This window comes from Centruroides vittatus, unplaced genomic scaffold (assembly GCF_030686945.1).
Source record: "Centruroides vittatus isolate TY-2023 unplaced genomic scaffold, ASM3068694v2 scaffold_3192, whole genome shotgun sequence".
Classification (NCBI taxonomy): domain Eukaryota; kingdom Metazoa; phylum Arthropoda; class Arachnida; order Scorpiones; family Buthidae; genus Centruroides; species Centruroides vittatus.
Genome location: NW_027122700.1, coordinates 177201 through 195613, shown reverse-complemented (window position 1 = coordinate 195613; position 18413 = coordinate 177201). Strand labels below are relative to the sequence as shown.

General features: G+C 33.9%; 1 non-coding gene across 1 annotated transcript; it reads right to left on the bottom strand.

Moving 5' to 3' along the window:
• Nucleotides 1-16797: 16797 nt before the first annotated feature.
• Nucleotides 16798-16881, bottom strand: TRNAL-UAA (transfer RNA leucine (anticodon UAA)). The gene has a single exon. It is a non-coding gene; the product is annotated as a tRNA-Leu (tRNA).
• Between the last annotated feature and the right edge of the window lie 1532 nt (nucleotides 16882-18413).

Here is an 18413-nt window from a genome sequence, read left to right as displayed (position 1 = left end):
TGTATGTCAGTGAAGTTTTGTGTATTTTTTTAATTGACAGTAAGAACTAAAACAACAGAGAGAGAGAGAGAGAGAAAAAAATATATATAATTTGTATTCTTCCAAATAATTTGACTGTCTAAATTACCGTCAGCCAGTTTTAATAACGTATTCTTGTATACTTTATCCTTACTTGTACATATTCAACCGTTACAAATACGACATAATTATTTCTAATATACTTGCTTAACGAAAAAAATTCAACAGACGAACTACAAGTAACAATCGAATTAAATTAAACTTTATTTACAATGATCAGTTTAGACCAATTAAACATGAAATTAATTGTAAATTATTTATAAGTAAAACTAACAAAATCAAATAACAAATTGCTTTTGAATATGTTCATTGATCAGTCAAGAATGGACCAATTCTGGCCACGGGACTCCATCAAAATACACGTGTGTACCGACGTCTGTTTCCGAAAGACGATTATTCGGGTCCTAAAATGATCAAAAAGAATAATTAGCTGTGGTAATTTTACTCGAGAAATATTTTTATCTCTGAGTAAATGCATTAAAATAAGCAGTAATAAGTCAATAGCAAAAAGTTATTCAACGTGATTAAATAATCGCGAATACATTCACAACTTATCGTAGAAAATGCGTTAAGCATAATTAGTGTTAATAAACAAACGAACGTTTCTCTCGTTAACTATAAAAATTGATGAAATTCTCTCATAACACATGGTAAAAAGGCCGATGTAATATTCAATGCTCGAGGCGTAATGATAAGTATTGTAAACGAGGACTACGTCACACGACGAAACTCAATGAGTTAAGTAAAATGAAGTATAAACTTACTCTCTGTAACAAATCGTCGATTATGAGTTTTGCATCGGTCGACAGTAGCAAATGACTGGGATACACTAAGTCCATGTTTTGGGCAACTGAAAAGGCATTTTTATATTTATCATTGTTCTTTTATTGTGGATAAATTCCAAGTTATACTCGCTTACTGTTAATCATGTCGATAAGAGAAAATGAATTGATGTCAACCTGCATTTTGTCTAAGTAAATGTCCAGTGGGGTCTTTCCGATTAACATTTCGTATAATACGGTGCCAAATGACCACCAATCGCAGTAAGCGTCTAAAAATAATATATTGATTACACGAGTGCAAACAAAATGAGCTTATTAAATTGGAACAGAACACCTTACCATATGGCCTTCCCCGAAGAATTTCTGGACATAGATAGAACAAAGTGCCGCAAAATTCGGTCGGGTTTGGTTCGAACTGACAGAAAGAAAATCAGCCAATAAGATTTATCTAGTTTAACGAAAATTAGGCTATTGCTGTACACACTACTTACTGTGCAGAGACCGAAATCGATTAATTGGGCTCCTTTGGTCTTGTCAAGCACGATGTTACTGCAGCTTATGTCTCTATGAATTATTCCTGTCGAAGAGAGAAACAAACTTTATCATACACTGCCATTAGTTGACGAAATGAGATTTATAAAGTTACCTTTATTATGAATAAACATAATGGCCGAAGCCACTTGCGAAGCGATCACTTTGGCTTGGATTTCTCCAAGGCGGCCATTACTTTCTAAATAATTAGTCAAGTCCTGTCCGTCCACGTAGTCGGAGACGAAACAGAAACTAAAATAGACAGTTATTAGTCCATACAACCATAATGCATTAGCAATAATTCAAATGGAAAGGGTTCAAATTTATTTACCTCGTATTTGTTTTGAAGCAACCAAATAAAGTAACGACATGGGGATGGCTGGATGAGGATGCCCACGCTGCTTCTTCTCTCTTTATTTCGCGCCTCTGTAAATAAAGAAATTCTTTTTAATATACACTAAATACAAATGAAGAATATTCTCTAGACATTTCTAATTAATGTTTATAGAACAACGATTTCTGTTCTCTTCGTGCGACATCAATCACTTTTTAAAGGGTTAATAAATAATAACATTTTAAATAAGGTGATTTTAAAACGTAAAATAAGTATTTTGTGCTAAAATCATAAAATGGTCCATTATTAAATCGGATCAAGTTTATTTATTTTTTCGCCACGAGAAAACGAAGAATATCGGAAATAACGCTAAGAACTTCTCTATCGCTTTTATGGCCACTCGTTCATTGGAAGTTTTAGATAGAGCCAAATGAACGGTTCCGAAACTGCCTTTTCCGATTTCTCTGAATTCAAAATCCTCGATAACGGTTTGATTATATTTGTCAAATTCAAGTTCGGAATTTTTTTCCGGATTATTTCCCGATTCACGTTTCTAGAGTGATGAAGTTTTTCAATTGTATAATTTGATAATTGAAGGGCGACAGAAAGAACGACGTGTTACCTGAGAATCGCAAATGTCGTGTGACATGCAACAAAAGAATTTGCAGAATGCATTTCTGCAGAATTCTGTAAATTTTCCCTTCTTCTTGGGTTTCGTTTCTTGGAATTGCGACTCCTCTTTCTTAAAAGGGTGACACTTCGTTTCCAGAAACTTATCGTCAATCTAAGAAAAGCGAAAGACAAAAACTGTTGTTGCTTGTGGCATTATCGGAAGAATATTTATAAAAACATAAAACATCGTTATCAACTGAATTTTAGTAAGAAATGTGTTTGATTTTTGTATGGAGAGAGTAACGACTTACATTTATGGGATCATTTTTATCCTCCTGACCATTTGGTTCAGCCTCGTCGTCTCTCCTGTAAAGAAATTTGATTATTTCGTAATTGATATTAAACTACGTTCCGACAATAAATCGTAATTATAAATGTAATTAACGACGGAATTTACTTTTTTCTCTTCTCTCTCTCACTCCACATTCGCAAAACGAACTTTCGAACACAGCGCATAATTTTCGCCAAGCTATTTAAACAATAGAATATTGTCAAATGCGGCGTATTGTTAGCAATTGTTGTAGTTCTTTGTTATGAAATCACGTGACTAAATATCTGAAATTTATTTCTAGTATGAAAATGAACTTTTTTGAAGAAATTTTTACGAAATAATATCATTGTTTTCGCATTTTTCTTGCATTGTCATTAATCAAAAATAAGGGATATTAATTATAATAAACGGTGTTGTATTTAATGTTATTTATTTAAGAAACGAAGTCATTATTATTAGGAATTATACACAGAGAGAAGAGTTTTAACAACATTATGGTAGATAAGTGCATAGGCACACAAGTAATTGATTTTAGTTTGTCCACAGTTTAAATTAAATCGTTTTAAATAAATTTATTTATAAAACAAAATTAATTATTCGTTTCATTTCTGTTTTGTTATATTATTAAGTATTGCAAGAGCATTCGTAAGATTTCACATATAACATTAATTAAGTTTCTATGGAAGTGTCTGGTAAACATTGTACGAGGAACACAAAGAGAAACTATAAAATGACATTTTAATTTCACATACATTGTTTTTTTTATCATTAAATCAATAAAGTTATTTTGACTGAGTAGAAGATACAGAAGATGGAAAATACTTCTTGTCTTATTCCGAAGTCGTGCCTTCTTTTAATCATTCTTTACTTCACAAGTGAGTGCATAGGAAGACACTGGGCACCTTTAACATCACTCTAACCAGGAATAAAGTAAGATTCGGTGTGCGAGATATTCCTCAATAAAGAGTGGTGTTAAATATGCCTTATGCGCCCAGTTGTGAAGCGAGGAATAAATTTTTCAGTTAAGATTTCTTTCTACATATTGCTAGTCGTAGTGAAATACTGTATCAGTGGCATATCCGAGAGGGACCAAGGAGTTTTGGCCTTCTCCAAAGAAAGGAGAAAACAAATAATAAAAATTGTTTTAACAATTTGTCTTTAATTAAGTTTGAGTTTTTTTTATTTACATGTTTGTCGTGGCTATAATATGGCTATAGGAGGGCGGCGGGTACATCTCTACTGAGAGGGCGTCTTTATAGCATTGAAGCACGAGGTGTGCTTACCTTCAATGTAAAGTTTGTGAAACCATTTGTATTTTATTACAAAATTCTATACATGTGAAAAATAACGATAAGATTGTATATACGAATATAAATTCGTATATGCATATTCCTAATGGAAGCGCTGTATCGTGGAATACGGAACAGCTTTCAATGCGAAAATATCTGAATAGTGTAAAGCAGTCAGATTACAGAGCACAAAACTCGCACTGTTTTGCTGGTGGATGCTACACACCAAAATATCGTATAACGGTTCCAACGATTCTATCCATTAGGCACCCGTAGGGAGCTATTTGATTAAATGGATTGTTTTAAGATTTAAAAAGTAAAGAATGTTTTCTGTTATTTTTATGTACGTTTCGTCGAGATTTAATTGTGAATTTTAAATTAAGTTAATTTTGTGAGAAGCCGGGGGTTGAAGACTAAAGCTCTAAATTCTATTTCGACGTCAGGACGGCAAATTCTGTTCAATTGTCACTGGATGGCTGTTATCGGATTAGAATTTAGTAGAAGGATATTTTCTAACATCGACAGGGTGACGATTTTCCGAGCGAAAACAGTTTGACATGTTAGTTATCGATAAAGGTTTAATAAACTAAAGTAAGCTATACGTAGAAGCTACTAAATCTACATACAACTACAATTATCTGCTTGATGAGACAATACATATCTAGATATACCGTACTTTATATCTACTTGGACCGAGAGAGTGTACAATTCTATCAATAATTACAATTTTAAGTACAATACATCGTGACGATAACTCAATGTTTTTGGATTTTGTTGATGCGATGGTGGGGAAGACGATCGTGGATCTAGTCGACGTATTATCCGCGATCAGTAAGGAGTTGTGAGGTGGACGCTGGAGAGACGGCAGCTGGGTTAGGCTCTTCCTGGTATGTCCGCGCCGAAGATCGTGTGCACGGCTGGCCCTATTCATCGGTAGGGAAGATGTGTCAAATTGTGTTCTGTGGAATTTTTGTGATTGTGCCGGAAGTATTAACCGCATTACATTTTCGAGGATACTATTGGAATCTACTCTGAATCCTGGTTCGATTGATATATATATATTGTTACTGTATGCTAATCGGGGAATAGATAATTAATTTTTAATTTCGTAAAATTCGATCGGGTCTAGCGGAGGGGCTTAATCTCTGAGGCGGCACAAGGGAGTTTGTTAGAAGTTAGCTTAGTCAATAAGGTCCTAAAAGAGGGTAGCAATTGGTTTAATATTAATCGAATTATAAGGGTTTGGGTTTTTGCAATAGGGATTAATTGGTACATTTTAACTTTAGGACGGTTGTATCTTTATTCTTTAGTGTTTACTGTCAGGTTATTATGTTATAGGACATTATAATGGTTAGTTTTAAATATTATTGGCGTATAATTATTTTACACCAACACATCTAGATGGGGTCTAGACGTGTTACATTTCAAAACCGTTAGGATAATAAATTACGAGAGGTTGCAGGGGAGAGGAGGTGTACGAGGGAGAGTGTCGAGCAAAGGGGAGTTGTGAGGCAGGACGATAGTTCATGACGGCGCGAAAGGCGAACGATCAAAATTACATCACGAATTTAAACATTCGTTTATTTAATCATTATTAGAATAGTATTTTGGAGGATAAAGGGCATTTCTTATTACCTATTCCTGTTATTTTGGCAACCAACCAACTTTGCTTTCCCCTCTGTCTTAGCTGGATTACTCCATCTTGGACAGAGTCTTTTGGCCACCAGGCATCTTTTCTCACACAATACGCAGTACACTACCCTCTCATGGTTGGTTGATTACACTTTTCACATATACTGTTATCTCTTCTGTTCACCATGGAGAACAAAGCTCTATCTGAATTTTTGGAAAAGGCATATCGCATCGCCAATGAAGTTAAGGGCTTTTGCGCTGAGAAGAAGGGGAAAAGATCATGCTCCACTCAAAATAAAAACTTTATAAATGACCAGATCCAGAAGATAATAGACCTCGCAGCCAGCACCATAGGAGATTGCTGTAAACCCAACGTAAAACCTGTTTGCTCTGGGAAAAAGCAACAGTTTGTTCTGTCTGGGACCCATGACCCCACATTGGGGAGAGGGACACCAGTCAAGAAAAACAATAAAAATCTGAATGCTGAAGCCACTATTCCAATGCCCATCTTGCACCCTCCCACCACTTGTTTCATAACTAGAACAGAGATTGAGGGTTTTACCGGCAAACTTAATAAACTTGTCCACAAAGACCTCCCTGCTATCATGGGAAAAATAAAGGACAGTGCTTCTAGCCACAGCCCACGGTCTTCTACCACCAATGATGACAAACAGCAAAGTGCCAGCGACGTCAAACATTTAAACATCCAACTCAACGAAATCAACAATAAATTGGACAGGATCACAGTGACCAATGATAAAATAGGTGACAACATAGACTATCTTGTTAATCGAATGGATCTTGAGGCACCATTATCTCAGATGGAGGGCCTCTCCGGTAAATTGGGGAAGCTCCTGGAAGAAGGCCCCATTCAAGAAATACTGAAAAATCAACTTATCACGAAGGCTAAAATTGAAGAGATCTGCACACAAGGCCCCTGTGTGAACAGCGTCGACAGATCCTACAGTACGGCGCTTAAATCAGGAAAAATAGTTGAATCCTCTGGTAACACTAAAAGACCAAAAACCGGTAAGGAGGTCCTCCTTCTGTACAACAAAGGAGAGGAAGCGAGCTGTAATAAGCGCAGGAGACTTTTTTTTGAGAAGATCAAGCCATTTAGGCTCCGGATTGGGGTTGACAGAATCTGCAACATTGGTGGTGGGGGAATTGCAATCGAGATAAGAAACACCAGCGATGCCGACCGGCCTGAGAAACATATCTCCGAAGAAATTCCACAAATAACTATTAAAAAGCCAAAGAAGCGTTTGTTTCACGTGGTTTTTATTCAGTTCCTGTTCAAGTGATCCGGGAGATGCTACCTCTACTTATCTATCGGCAGATCGAGTTCCCGAGCGAAACATATTCTGAAAACGAATTCAACGAGGCCTTCAGAGTAAAATTTACTATGGGCAAGAAAGGGAAAGACTTTATCAACTGGGCTGTGCAGGTCTCGCCCAACCTGCGGAAAAGGCTTCTGATTCTGGGGAAGATCTCTGTGGAATGGTCCAAATGCAGGGTCTCAGACTTCTGTCCGGTACTGCAGTGCTACAGGTGCTGCAGATTTGGCCATTCGACTAAGTCCTGTAGCCAGACAGTGCCAACATGTAGTCACTGCTCTGGCGAACACTCCTACAAAGACTGCAAACATACAGACAAGCCAGCTAAATGCTGTAATTGCTCCAATGAGAAAGCAGCTAACTCTGAACACAACGCACGTGTCAGCACATGTCAGGTTTATACTCGTATCAAAAACAACGTAATTAACAGTACCGAATATAAACCAACTCAGTAATAAAAGTATTAGTCTCTTGCAATACAATACCGGAAGAAGTATTGCTCTCACCTTAATCTTCAGCTCCATGATCAATGACTGCAACTTCATCTTCTGCCAGGAGCCCTACTGTGTGCGTAACTGCCCAGCTTGTCTCCCAACCACTTGCACCATCCTTAGTGGTACCTCAGAGTATCCCTGGGCGGCCTCTATCGCTCCCAATGACAACTTGTCCCTTCTGCACCACAACAACATTAGCTCTCAGTGCACCTGCTGCTCTGAGATCATTGTCAACGACAACAGGCTCATCCTAATCAACTTTTACTGTCCGATGAATAATGACATCAACGATTATCTGTCTTCACTACAAAACTGCATGGACACCTTCAACAATGCCTTCTACATAATAAAACCAGTGTTCGATTATGGCGACATAGTCAAGATAGAAAGATCAATCATAAAGTCTGTCATAAAGAAAAAAGGTAAACAGATGTATTTATTATCTAAAAAAATTAAATTAATGAAGAAAACTGATAACAGTAAAAATGACAATAACAAAAATAGTGATAATAAGAATACTAATGATCAGTATAAAGTAAAAAAGAGTATTAAACTAACACAAAAATTTGATTACCCCTCAACAGCAGATAAGGAAGAATGGCTAAATAAATTAATTATAAATTTGACAAACGTTGATGTTCCGAATGATTACTTACGACTATTGTCGTATGGAGATAATATGAACTTCCCCATTTTTTCAAAGTCAATTGAAGTTGTAGCAGAAATTGAGAGTGCTATTCGGCGAATCTCGGGAAAATCAAAAGAAAAAGAACAGTTGAGAATACACTTAAGTAAAGATCTTCAAAAGTTCAAAGGTAAAGGTGCATATAACCAATATATAGTAGACAAAAAAGCAATTAATATAACTAATAAGATGAATAGATTAACGAAATACTTTAAACATAAACAATTATCTATCATAAAAGCAGATAAATCTCATGCACTCATAATTATTACGAATTCAGATCTACAATCAAAGAAAAAAGAAATAGTATCTACTGATGAATATGAACAACTGCATAATAACCCAACCGAAGATATCAAAAAAGGATTAATGAAGTTGATGAAGAAATATAAAAAAGAATTTGCAAATCAAGAATATAAAAAGATAATAGATTTTAACAAGATACGTATACCGCAACTTAATATCAGACTTAAAACCCATAAAATAGGAAATGTTTATAGACCTCTTGTGGATTTTAAATATTCTATATTGTATAATTTAGAACATTATATAAAAAATTATTTACAATGTATACCAGATTCTAGCTACAGTATAAAAAATACAGACCAACTAATTTCGCATTTGTTATATGGTCAAAATAAGGAATCCTTTAGACTTATGAGTCTAGATGTAAAATCAATGTACCCATCAATTAAGTGGAACTTTATTTTAGAATGTTTAAGTAATTATAGTTTACCTAATTACGTTTTAGAATTTATACAATTTGCTTTTAAAAATAACTATTTTTCGGTTTCTACAGACTTTTATCGACAAAAAGATGGGATAGCAATGGGGTCCGTTATAGGCCCGAAGATTGCAGATATATGCATGACATCATTAGATCAAAAGATTTTCCAGTTCCAAGGTATTTCCTTCTACGCCAGGTATGTAGACGACATATTAATCCTATATGATTCCAATATTACCACAGCCCAAAACATCGAAACTTATGCGAACAGTTTAAACAATGATATTAGATTCACCTACGAAGAAGAGAAAAATAATGAAATTAACTATTTAGATGTTACAATCACACGAAACGAAAAAACACTACTGTTTCGTAAGTATACAAAAATCTGTAATAATAATAAAGTAATCAACTATAAATCATACTGTCCTTTAGGTATAAAGAGAAACGTTTTTATAATGGAACTAAGAAAAATCCTCAACAGAACGACATTGCAGAAGTATATAGAACTTGAAACTGAAAATCTGTTTAAAAAATATCTGCTTAACGATTACCCTCAACAAGTAATACGTAAGTGGTATAATTGTTATACAATAAGTAGATATAATGTAAAAGAAGAAAAAAGTAAAAACCTATACATTAAAATACCATATATTAAAAAGTTCTATGAAAAATATAAAAATAACTTTAATAATTGTTCTGTCAACTTAGTGGGCGAACAGAAAAATAGATTAAGCAAAAGTATTCATGTGGTAAACAGAGGAATAGTAGGACATGCACAAGACCCTTTGAAAACAGCAGGAGTCGTCTACAAACTAATATGTACATGCCCAGAAAGTAAGATCTATGTTGGAGAAACGGGAAGACAGCTTGAACAACGTGTTAAAGAGCATGAAGCGGCAATTCGCCTGAAGCGAAGTGAATCCCCATGGTATCAACATTGTAAAAATAATAATTGTATCATAAATAGAAATAGTATCAAAATATTGTATAAATTTGAAAATATTGTAACAAGACGTATCGCGGAACATTATTGTATAAAAAATTATGCAAATGTCATCAACCTGAATACCGGATTATCTGTAGATGCATGCTGGGAAAATTTGATAGAATATAAATGTAACACTGTCGTAAAGGTGTAATATCCACTGAAGAGGCAAAGAAAATTTTGCGAAATGCATTTGGATATTTTGAATGATAACGCATGGATGGTGAATAATAAAGTAAGAAGTATTTATTAATTTCCACGGTGTCCATCTCAGTTCTTAGCTCTTTCGAAGTCGGATAGAAAAGAGTTAATTTTAGAAACTCGTTTATTTTTAAGAAATTTTACAATTTTTTAAAGATTATTGTTTTTTAAATGCCTTCTACATACTTGCAGGAGACACTAACGATCACTCCCCCACTTGGGGAGTCGACAACCTAGACCATCGTGGCCGAAGATGGGAAGACTTCTTTGCCCGCAATGGGCTTCTTGTTGTTAACAATCCAAACTCCCCTCCCACCTTGTCTCCAGCCAGGGACATAGCTGGATAGATGTTACGGCATGTTCCCTGGGCTGTTATTCCACTATTTCTATTTCAGTATATCAATATTTTCCATCAATTAAGTTCCAGTCGCTTCTGTAAAAGGTTTTATAAGAAGATTACAGCTCATCCTCTTTTTTAGAATCTAACTGTAAAAGTAATATTACATAAGGATAGCATGACAGCTGTCTGCCGTGAATGAAGGCCAAACTCTTCCATGTGCGTTAACTGAGGTTCTGTCCTTTTACTGTAGTGCAATTAACTTATATATGCAAATTAATGAATGAATTATTAATTAGTTAATTTCAAAGGTCACAGGTCTTTATTACGTGTTTTCTAGCAGAACATTACTTACTTTATTAATTTGTCTCTTTTCGCTATAACAAATTCTTATAAACAGTATGATGTACTTTTAACGCCAGTATGGGTGTATTTTTATTTATTAATTTACAGCCATAACAAAAACATTTAGGCTCATCGTGCTACACTCGTTTGTAGCATTTATCGTAGAGATGGTACAAAAAAGTAATAAACGATGTTTTACATACAATAAAAAGTAAGAGTGGCGCCTCAGTTAATTGCCATGTAACCTTGATCCACGGCATACGACTGTCATGCTATCCTTATGTAATTATGATTTTAAAAAGATTTTAAAAATGGGCTATTTAAATCCTCGTGTCTACTCGTGTAAATTCTATTTCATTTAATATTGAGAAGTTAAACAAACATTTCTTAGAATGTAACTTTCGTTGTTTAATAAATTTTCATTGAAATTGAAATGTATCAAATCACGTATGATCTGTTTTCAAGCGTGTAAATGATTTTATTAAATCATCAATTATAGTTCTTAAAATATGATTTTTGATCGTCTTTCTACCCTTTGAGCAGTAAGAAAGTTATACTATATTTCATATCTGTCATGTGTTCGGCCAGGCTCACAATGTGCGAGGACAATGTCGCAATGGGGCAATGTCGCATTTGGGGCTCCTAGGCCATGAAAATTCCGTGGTGAGTGCTCACATTAATTCATTACACCCGGAACAGTAGACGATTAAACACCTCGTCCATCCGCCCCTAAAACAACAAAATGCTTTCTAATATAAACTTATTAGAAAGACACTACGTGAGATTTTGTGTCTTTCTATTAAACTAGTTCTCACAAGGAAAAATTTCGGTTAAAATGCACCTAGGTAGTCCAAGATGGCGGCTCTTCGGTTAATGTTACCTGTAGTAGTAGCGAAGTCGGCGACGGGGAAATTCTAGACTGCGATGGGGAAATTCTTTTTCCCTACATTCTACACGGCGACGGGAAAATTTTTTTCTACCCTACGTTCGACGTGGACACTTGTTCCCTGTAACCTCGAAACGGAGTCGCAAGATTATCAGAGGTGATTCGAACTCCTCCTATGATAATCTCGAACGAGGATTTCGTTATCGAGTAATGAAATCCGTAGTGGGCGCTTTGACGTGATTGATCGGCGATTATACAAAACCTTTTATATTATTAAGTATTATAAAATAGCAAAATATTTTGAGTGTGTAGATGAGTTCTATAAATAAATAAAAAAATTGTCAATGTTAATAATAAGTAAACTCTTCATTAATTTTCGTTAGGTCATTTTTTGACCAATCGCCACACCTTCCTCCTGTTATACATAACAGAACCAGGAGAGTAAACGGAGAATTTAATTCGTAATTAAGTTTTTAATTTTTCTTTATTAATTATTATAATGCAATAAAATTAATCCGTGTGTTTACATAAAAATGTTAGCTTAAGGAAATTAATTCTAATTATTTTCTTATATGCATATCTCTTTTCACGTACTGTACAAACGTACAGTATATAAACGTCAATAATTAACAACATTAAAAATATTAGAAGTTTGACAAAACGATCGACTCTAAGCTTTTAGTTTAATATTAATATAACACGCAAAATTTCCTTTAAAAATACAAAAAGATGTGTCCTTTCACGTCTTATGCAATATTACTGTACTTCTATCTTGAGGAAACCGTGTTTTGTATTTTCGTTTCTTTTCTTTTCTTTCGAAGACACAATGTAGTGACGTAAACTTAAACACTGGGCGAATTTTTCATCCTTTTTATTCGGTTGGAACGCTTTTTTATTACATAACGCGTTTCGGGCCGATGCCCCTCTTCAGCCAACTAAACATTAAAAAGTGAGAGATGACTATATACAAATATTTAAAATAAATATCGTGACAGTATACATAATTAGTTTTTAGAGGTTGTTACCTTCTAAATCCTGGTAAGAGCTTGTATACCGTTAAAAGCTGGTCCGTACCTCATTCGGTAGTTTATACGGATGTAAACTACCGAATCCGTTATTTGAAAGTAATACAATCGTTGTATTACTTTCAAATAACGTACTTAATAAGCAATATATGAGTTATTTGCTTTAATAACCCTTTAAATAATTAATATAAACTAGGGTGGTCCGAAGTCTATAGTCGCATTTGTATAATGTAGCTGTAAATACACAGGAACAGTACATCTCTATCACTATCTCTCCCAACGCTTGTGTGGTATAGTTGCATCTAGCTTTATATATGTATATATATAAAGAGTTTATACTTAAATAATATAAACTAACAACATAAAACCGTAAAAAAACTGAATGCTAAAAAATAACTTCTATTATTTTTTTAAAATAATAAAATATAATGTTTTTATACATATTTTTGCCTCGTGAAGAAATTATCCTGTAAAGCAGACATTAAGAAATATTAAGCATGTGTGTCTGCATATTAATGTTAATCAATAACAAAGCATGTTATGTATGACGTCAGAAACATAAAATAGTTTCTAATGTCGACTCAAAACTATTCGTTAATAAAACTTTAAAATTAGGCAAACTCCCTCCAATTAAAATAGCAACGGTTTAATGGATTCAATTAACCAAGAATTTTATAATTCTTCGTTAAACAAATTAATGAGAAGCAAACTTAAAATATTTAATATAACAGTTAAAATGCGGTTAGAGCAGAACAGACTGAATGCATTAATAATAAGTAGAATGGGCAATTACGTTTATGTAATAAGAAAAGTGATCGTCGTTAATTACTTGAAATAAGATGAGACGTGAATTTAGAGCTCTTAGCTATGTTCTATTAGTAGAAATGTAAACATAAGAACACGACTAATGAAAATACTCATCGATCACTCGATAGGAATGAGCATATCGATTGAGACGAAAAACAATCGATATTTTCTCATACCTAACTTCACGTTTATAGACCACGAGCCGCACAAACAAGCGAATTTATCTTAATAATTTTATTTTAAAAATATTTCTGAGTAATAAATCGATTAATAAACTAGAATTGAATTTTAAAAATCAAATAAAAATGCCTTCTGATGATATTTTACCAGAAGTTTTATTTTCTCCAATTTTAATAATGTTGAAATTTACCGGTGCCAATGCGTTTAAAATCGTGGGGAAGAAAAGCCAATTTATTCATCTGTATACTTTGTTATTGAAATTGTTTTTGTTCGTCAAGTTTATAACTTCTGTTATAATTATGATTACTGATGATGAAGAAGTTGCTATGGATTTATGCGATTACTCGATAGTCCATAAAGAAAATACTAAAAGTATAAGATTTATAAACTTTGCCTTGATAACATTTAATGTAAATTATATTTATTTTTGGAATTCTAAAAAATGTAGAAATCACTTTCAGAAAAGTTTAAGTGTTTGGAAGGAAGCCATAAACGAGCCGATATTCAGAAGAGTTTTCATTAGAAAACTGTTGAAAATTCAAGATAAATTCGTTATTTTGTGCATCGTAGTAGTGGGATTGATAAGTGTAATTCAACTCGTTTCAAATTCCTTAATTATTCTCGAAATTAGTGATTACAATTGGACAATTAAAGAAACAATTTGTTTGTTGCAGTGCACAATATGCTATATATACGTCATAATGAGTATTTTTGTTTACATCTTCTTTCTTATTCTGTTATGCGAGTTTCAAAAAATGCAATACCTCGTCATTATTCGCATGATAAGCGAAGAGAAATACAAATGCCGCACATATTCAATATGGCAAAGGTTACAAAACGTTAAAGATTGCTTGAAAATTTGTAATTTTGTTCAGAACGAATTTAGTTTATTGGGATTTACCATTGTATTCTGTTTCGAATTTACTTTGGGGCAATTGTTATTGACTAATGACAGCATAAGTGCAGAAATGAAAGTGTCGTTCGGACTTATTTTGGTATTTGTAATCTTGGTGGCATTGACTTATTTATATTATATATCGAGCATTGCATATTACGTAAGTAAATTTTATATAAGTCTTTTATACTATTATTGCATAATTATATCTATTGGTTCTCGAAATATTTATCCTCTTCCGGTCCTTCTTCGCGTGCCTGTCTCTGCACCGACCATTCCGGAACTTCCGGATACCTCTTTTCCAGGTAATCGATGACAGACGAGGTGCTCTCATTGGGAGAGACGACAATGACCCGTTTCTTGTCGGGTTGACCAGATTTCTCCGCACACTCCACCACTTCTTTCGGACGCACGCGAATCACTCGAAATGAAGAGGAAGTCGATTCCGATGTCGAGGTGCTCTCCTCTTGACTGTCTCCTCCAGAGGCATTCCATTTCTTTAACGCTTTGAAATCATCCATTCTGCAAGCAAAAACAAACTAGTATTAAATATTGTATAACATGTCTATGGTTTATAAAAGTTATGCTATTCTGTTGATTGTCATTAAAACTAATGAAAATATTCTAAATGAAATTAAATTAACTCATTTATTCTAATTCATTAAAGGTTAGATTGATAATAATAATGTCATATCGAATGTAATGTGTATGCATATGTAATATCACACACAAAATTATAACTCGAAATGACAGAATTCATTATTCGAGTTTGCTTTAACAATTCGACTCGATTGACGAAAATTAACAAAGAAAAGATTGAATGCATTTCCCCAAAAGGCTCGATTTTTCACTTTGAAGAAACCACACGACGATTGTTATCGAAATATTCGTTGTGGGAAAATTATCGCTGCTAATTGTGATTTAGCGCCTAACAATGTTAAAAAATACCTAAATCTAGAAAAATCTGGGACTAAACTTACCCAAAATAATCGCTTTAATTACAGCAAAACTCAGAAAACGCACTGAACAATTCAATAATCGCATTCCAACAAAGCAAAAGACAATTGTCGAAATTCTATTGTTGCGTCGCGACTCAGTTTCATGCTAAAAATTTCCAATTTTTGACAGAATGTCGGGATTATCGCGTCTGTCTTTCTATAGAGACGGATCTCGACGGACCATTCTGCTATTTGCCTGTAGTCTCTCGCTCATCACCACAGAGACGAGGTAGAATCAATTTTGTTAGAGTTTGGATGTTCGAAGACTTTCATAAACTAAGTAGATTTGAGTAGGATTCGACTTAAATGGAGCAATGGTAGTCTCTCCTGCAACTGTTGTTTCTGTATTGTTGTTGAGCTGCAATTTAAAAAAAAATTGTAGATGTAGGAATGCCAAATGTCTGGCCTTTTTTAATCTCGAAAACGCAGTTAGGTAGATGAAAGTTGAGATCAGATATGAAAAGATTAGAGGCGGGATGTTCCGATTAACTATGCATGGACTTCCGATGCAAGCCGGAAGTCACTTTATTTCAATTTAAAACTCTTTTTTTGAAAGGAGTTAAATAGATGACAGGCACGAATCTATTGTTAAAGGAACAGTATGATGTACAGAGACAAGACACTACAGTACTAATCTGAGATTGAGTTCATCTATTTTAAATTAAATAAATTTAAGATATGTAAATTTACATCTTTATTTTTAGTTGCTAAATATTATAAATATTATAAAGATTTTAGAACTTAGTAACAATTTTAAAAAGTTGTTAAAAATTTGTATTGTGTTTTGTGTTTCTTTTTGTTGTTTCTTTGTAATAGTTTATGTTTCATATATTTATTTTTTTTACATAAATAAATAAAGTACAGAAAAACGATGTAATGTTGTGCTGCCTACGAAAATCACATGAGTTATCAATAACCAACTTTTAAGGTAAAGTACTGACTTCAGTGGGATTTCGGTAAAAACATTTATACATCATAGTGTTTGCGTATGTAAATCATAAATGCGCAAAATTCAGAATAATATTTTCTGCAACTTGAACACTAACTATATGGTGTATTTACTCGGACACATGGCAAACTTCATCACAAATTTTTCTTCAGTTGATACGTGTATTAAGTTTTTTACAATAGTTTTACAAAAGTTTTAAATAATATTTTCTTCAAGAGTTGGAATTTCACATCATTAAAGAAAAATGTAATTAAAAAAGTGGCACGTACAGAACATTTTTTAAAGTATCAAAAACATAGAACATTCCAGATGCAAACTGAACCCCCGATAAAAGTTCACTCGTGCAAAACAACATGTCAGAAGTGGGGTTCGAACCCACGCCCTCATACGAGGACCAGATCTTAAGTCTGGCGCCTTAGACCACTCGGCCATTCTGACACGACGTAACAACTTCCTAACCGCCTGATTATCAAATCGAAAAGCAATCGTCGTTATCGATCCTGTCTACGAGTTTCGCAGTTTCGTCGCACTTATCCGCTTTCGGAGGAACCATCATCGGCTGGACATTTTACAACCAACTTTTCACGTTTTATCGCATGTTATTCGTCGATAGCAACGAATTGTTCGGTTTCGCATCGAACGTGCGTGTGTTTCACTTCGAGTTGAGAATTGCTAAGCGGACGGTTTCTGAAATTCGTCTGCAATTTCGCTTCTTATAAATTTTTTTACAGAAGCGACGGGAATAAGCTTCTGTGTGACGATTATCCGAAACTATCATTCTCTCTAGAATGTACTTAAAAAAACACAACTCGTTTTTCTTCTACAGCTGAAATCATCAGCCATTACAGGTGTGCAAAAATAAAATTTCAAAATATTTCCAATGAGTGTAAAGTTGTCTGTCGATGAACAAATTGTTTTATTTCAAGGAAAATACAGCATAAAAATAATATCAAAACAAATATAGGAAATTGTTTTAGAAAAATTTGTGTTATTTAATTATAAGGAATTGCATATAAAGTGAAATTGCACTCGGAAAAAGCGGTACATGATACCAGCTGTTCAGGTATTAAAGTATTAGGATTTTACAGCCAATTAAAATTTTTTTTTTATTAAGTTTTCTACTAATTAGTTTTAGGTCGGCAGGTTATATCAAAGTAGAAATGTCACAAAAATCTGTCCTTAAATTAATCCGAGAGCAGTTTATGTTTCTTTCATGCCCTATGCGCAATTTCGTTACTAGTTACATTTATGTAAAAGTACTTTTAATGTTAAAAATAACATCGATTATCCGACCCCCAATTAACCGTCACATCGGTTAACCGACCGCGTTCTAGTCGGCAAATTCAAATGTCCGCTAGTGATGTGGGGCTACAATATTTGGCTATGTCTTGGCTACTTTAATATTATTTTTGTTATATGTTTGCGTGTTTTAGCTGGCAACACTGGCTCGACCATGAAAGGGAGGCCAGTATTTAAACCACGCTTAATTTTTTATTTTATGTTTATTTTGTGGAAAATAAAGAAACCATTTTTAACGATACAATAGCGACGATTATTATTTTAAAAAAATTTTGTTAGGCTTAACATCGATGAAAATTCAACGCGAAGTAGGTTAATAGCGATATACTAATATACATATTACATGGGATATACTAATATACTAATAATGTATATTTTCATACTTTTCGGTTATCCGTTTTTTCAGTTAATCCGACCAACCCCAGTCCCCAATTGAGTCGGATAATTGATGCTCTACTGTATATTTTGAAAAATGGTCATTATTTTACATTTCTAGATAATATGCGCATTGTTACACTTTTACTCAAAAAAACATTTTTTAAACTCCGACCATTTACATTTCTATCCACTAAGGGGCGCTTCGAACGATTTTCATTTACACGCGCGAATCTTTACCGATAATATCGATCGCGCGTTGATCCGATCGATCTGCTAATATTTTATGCAGATTA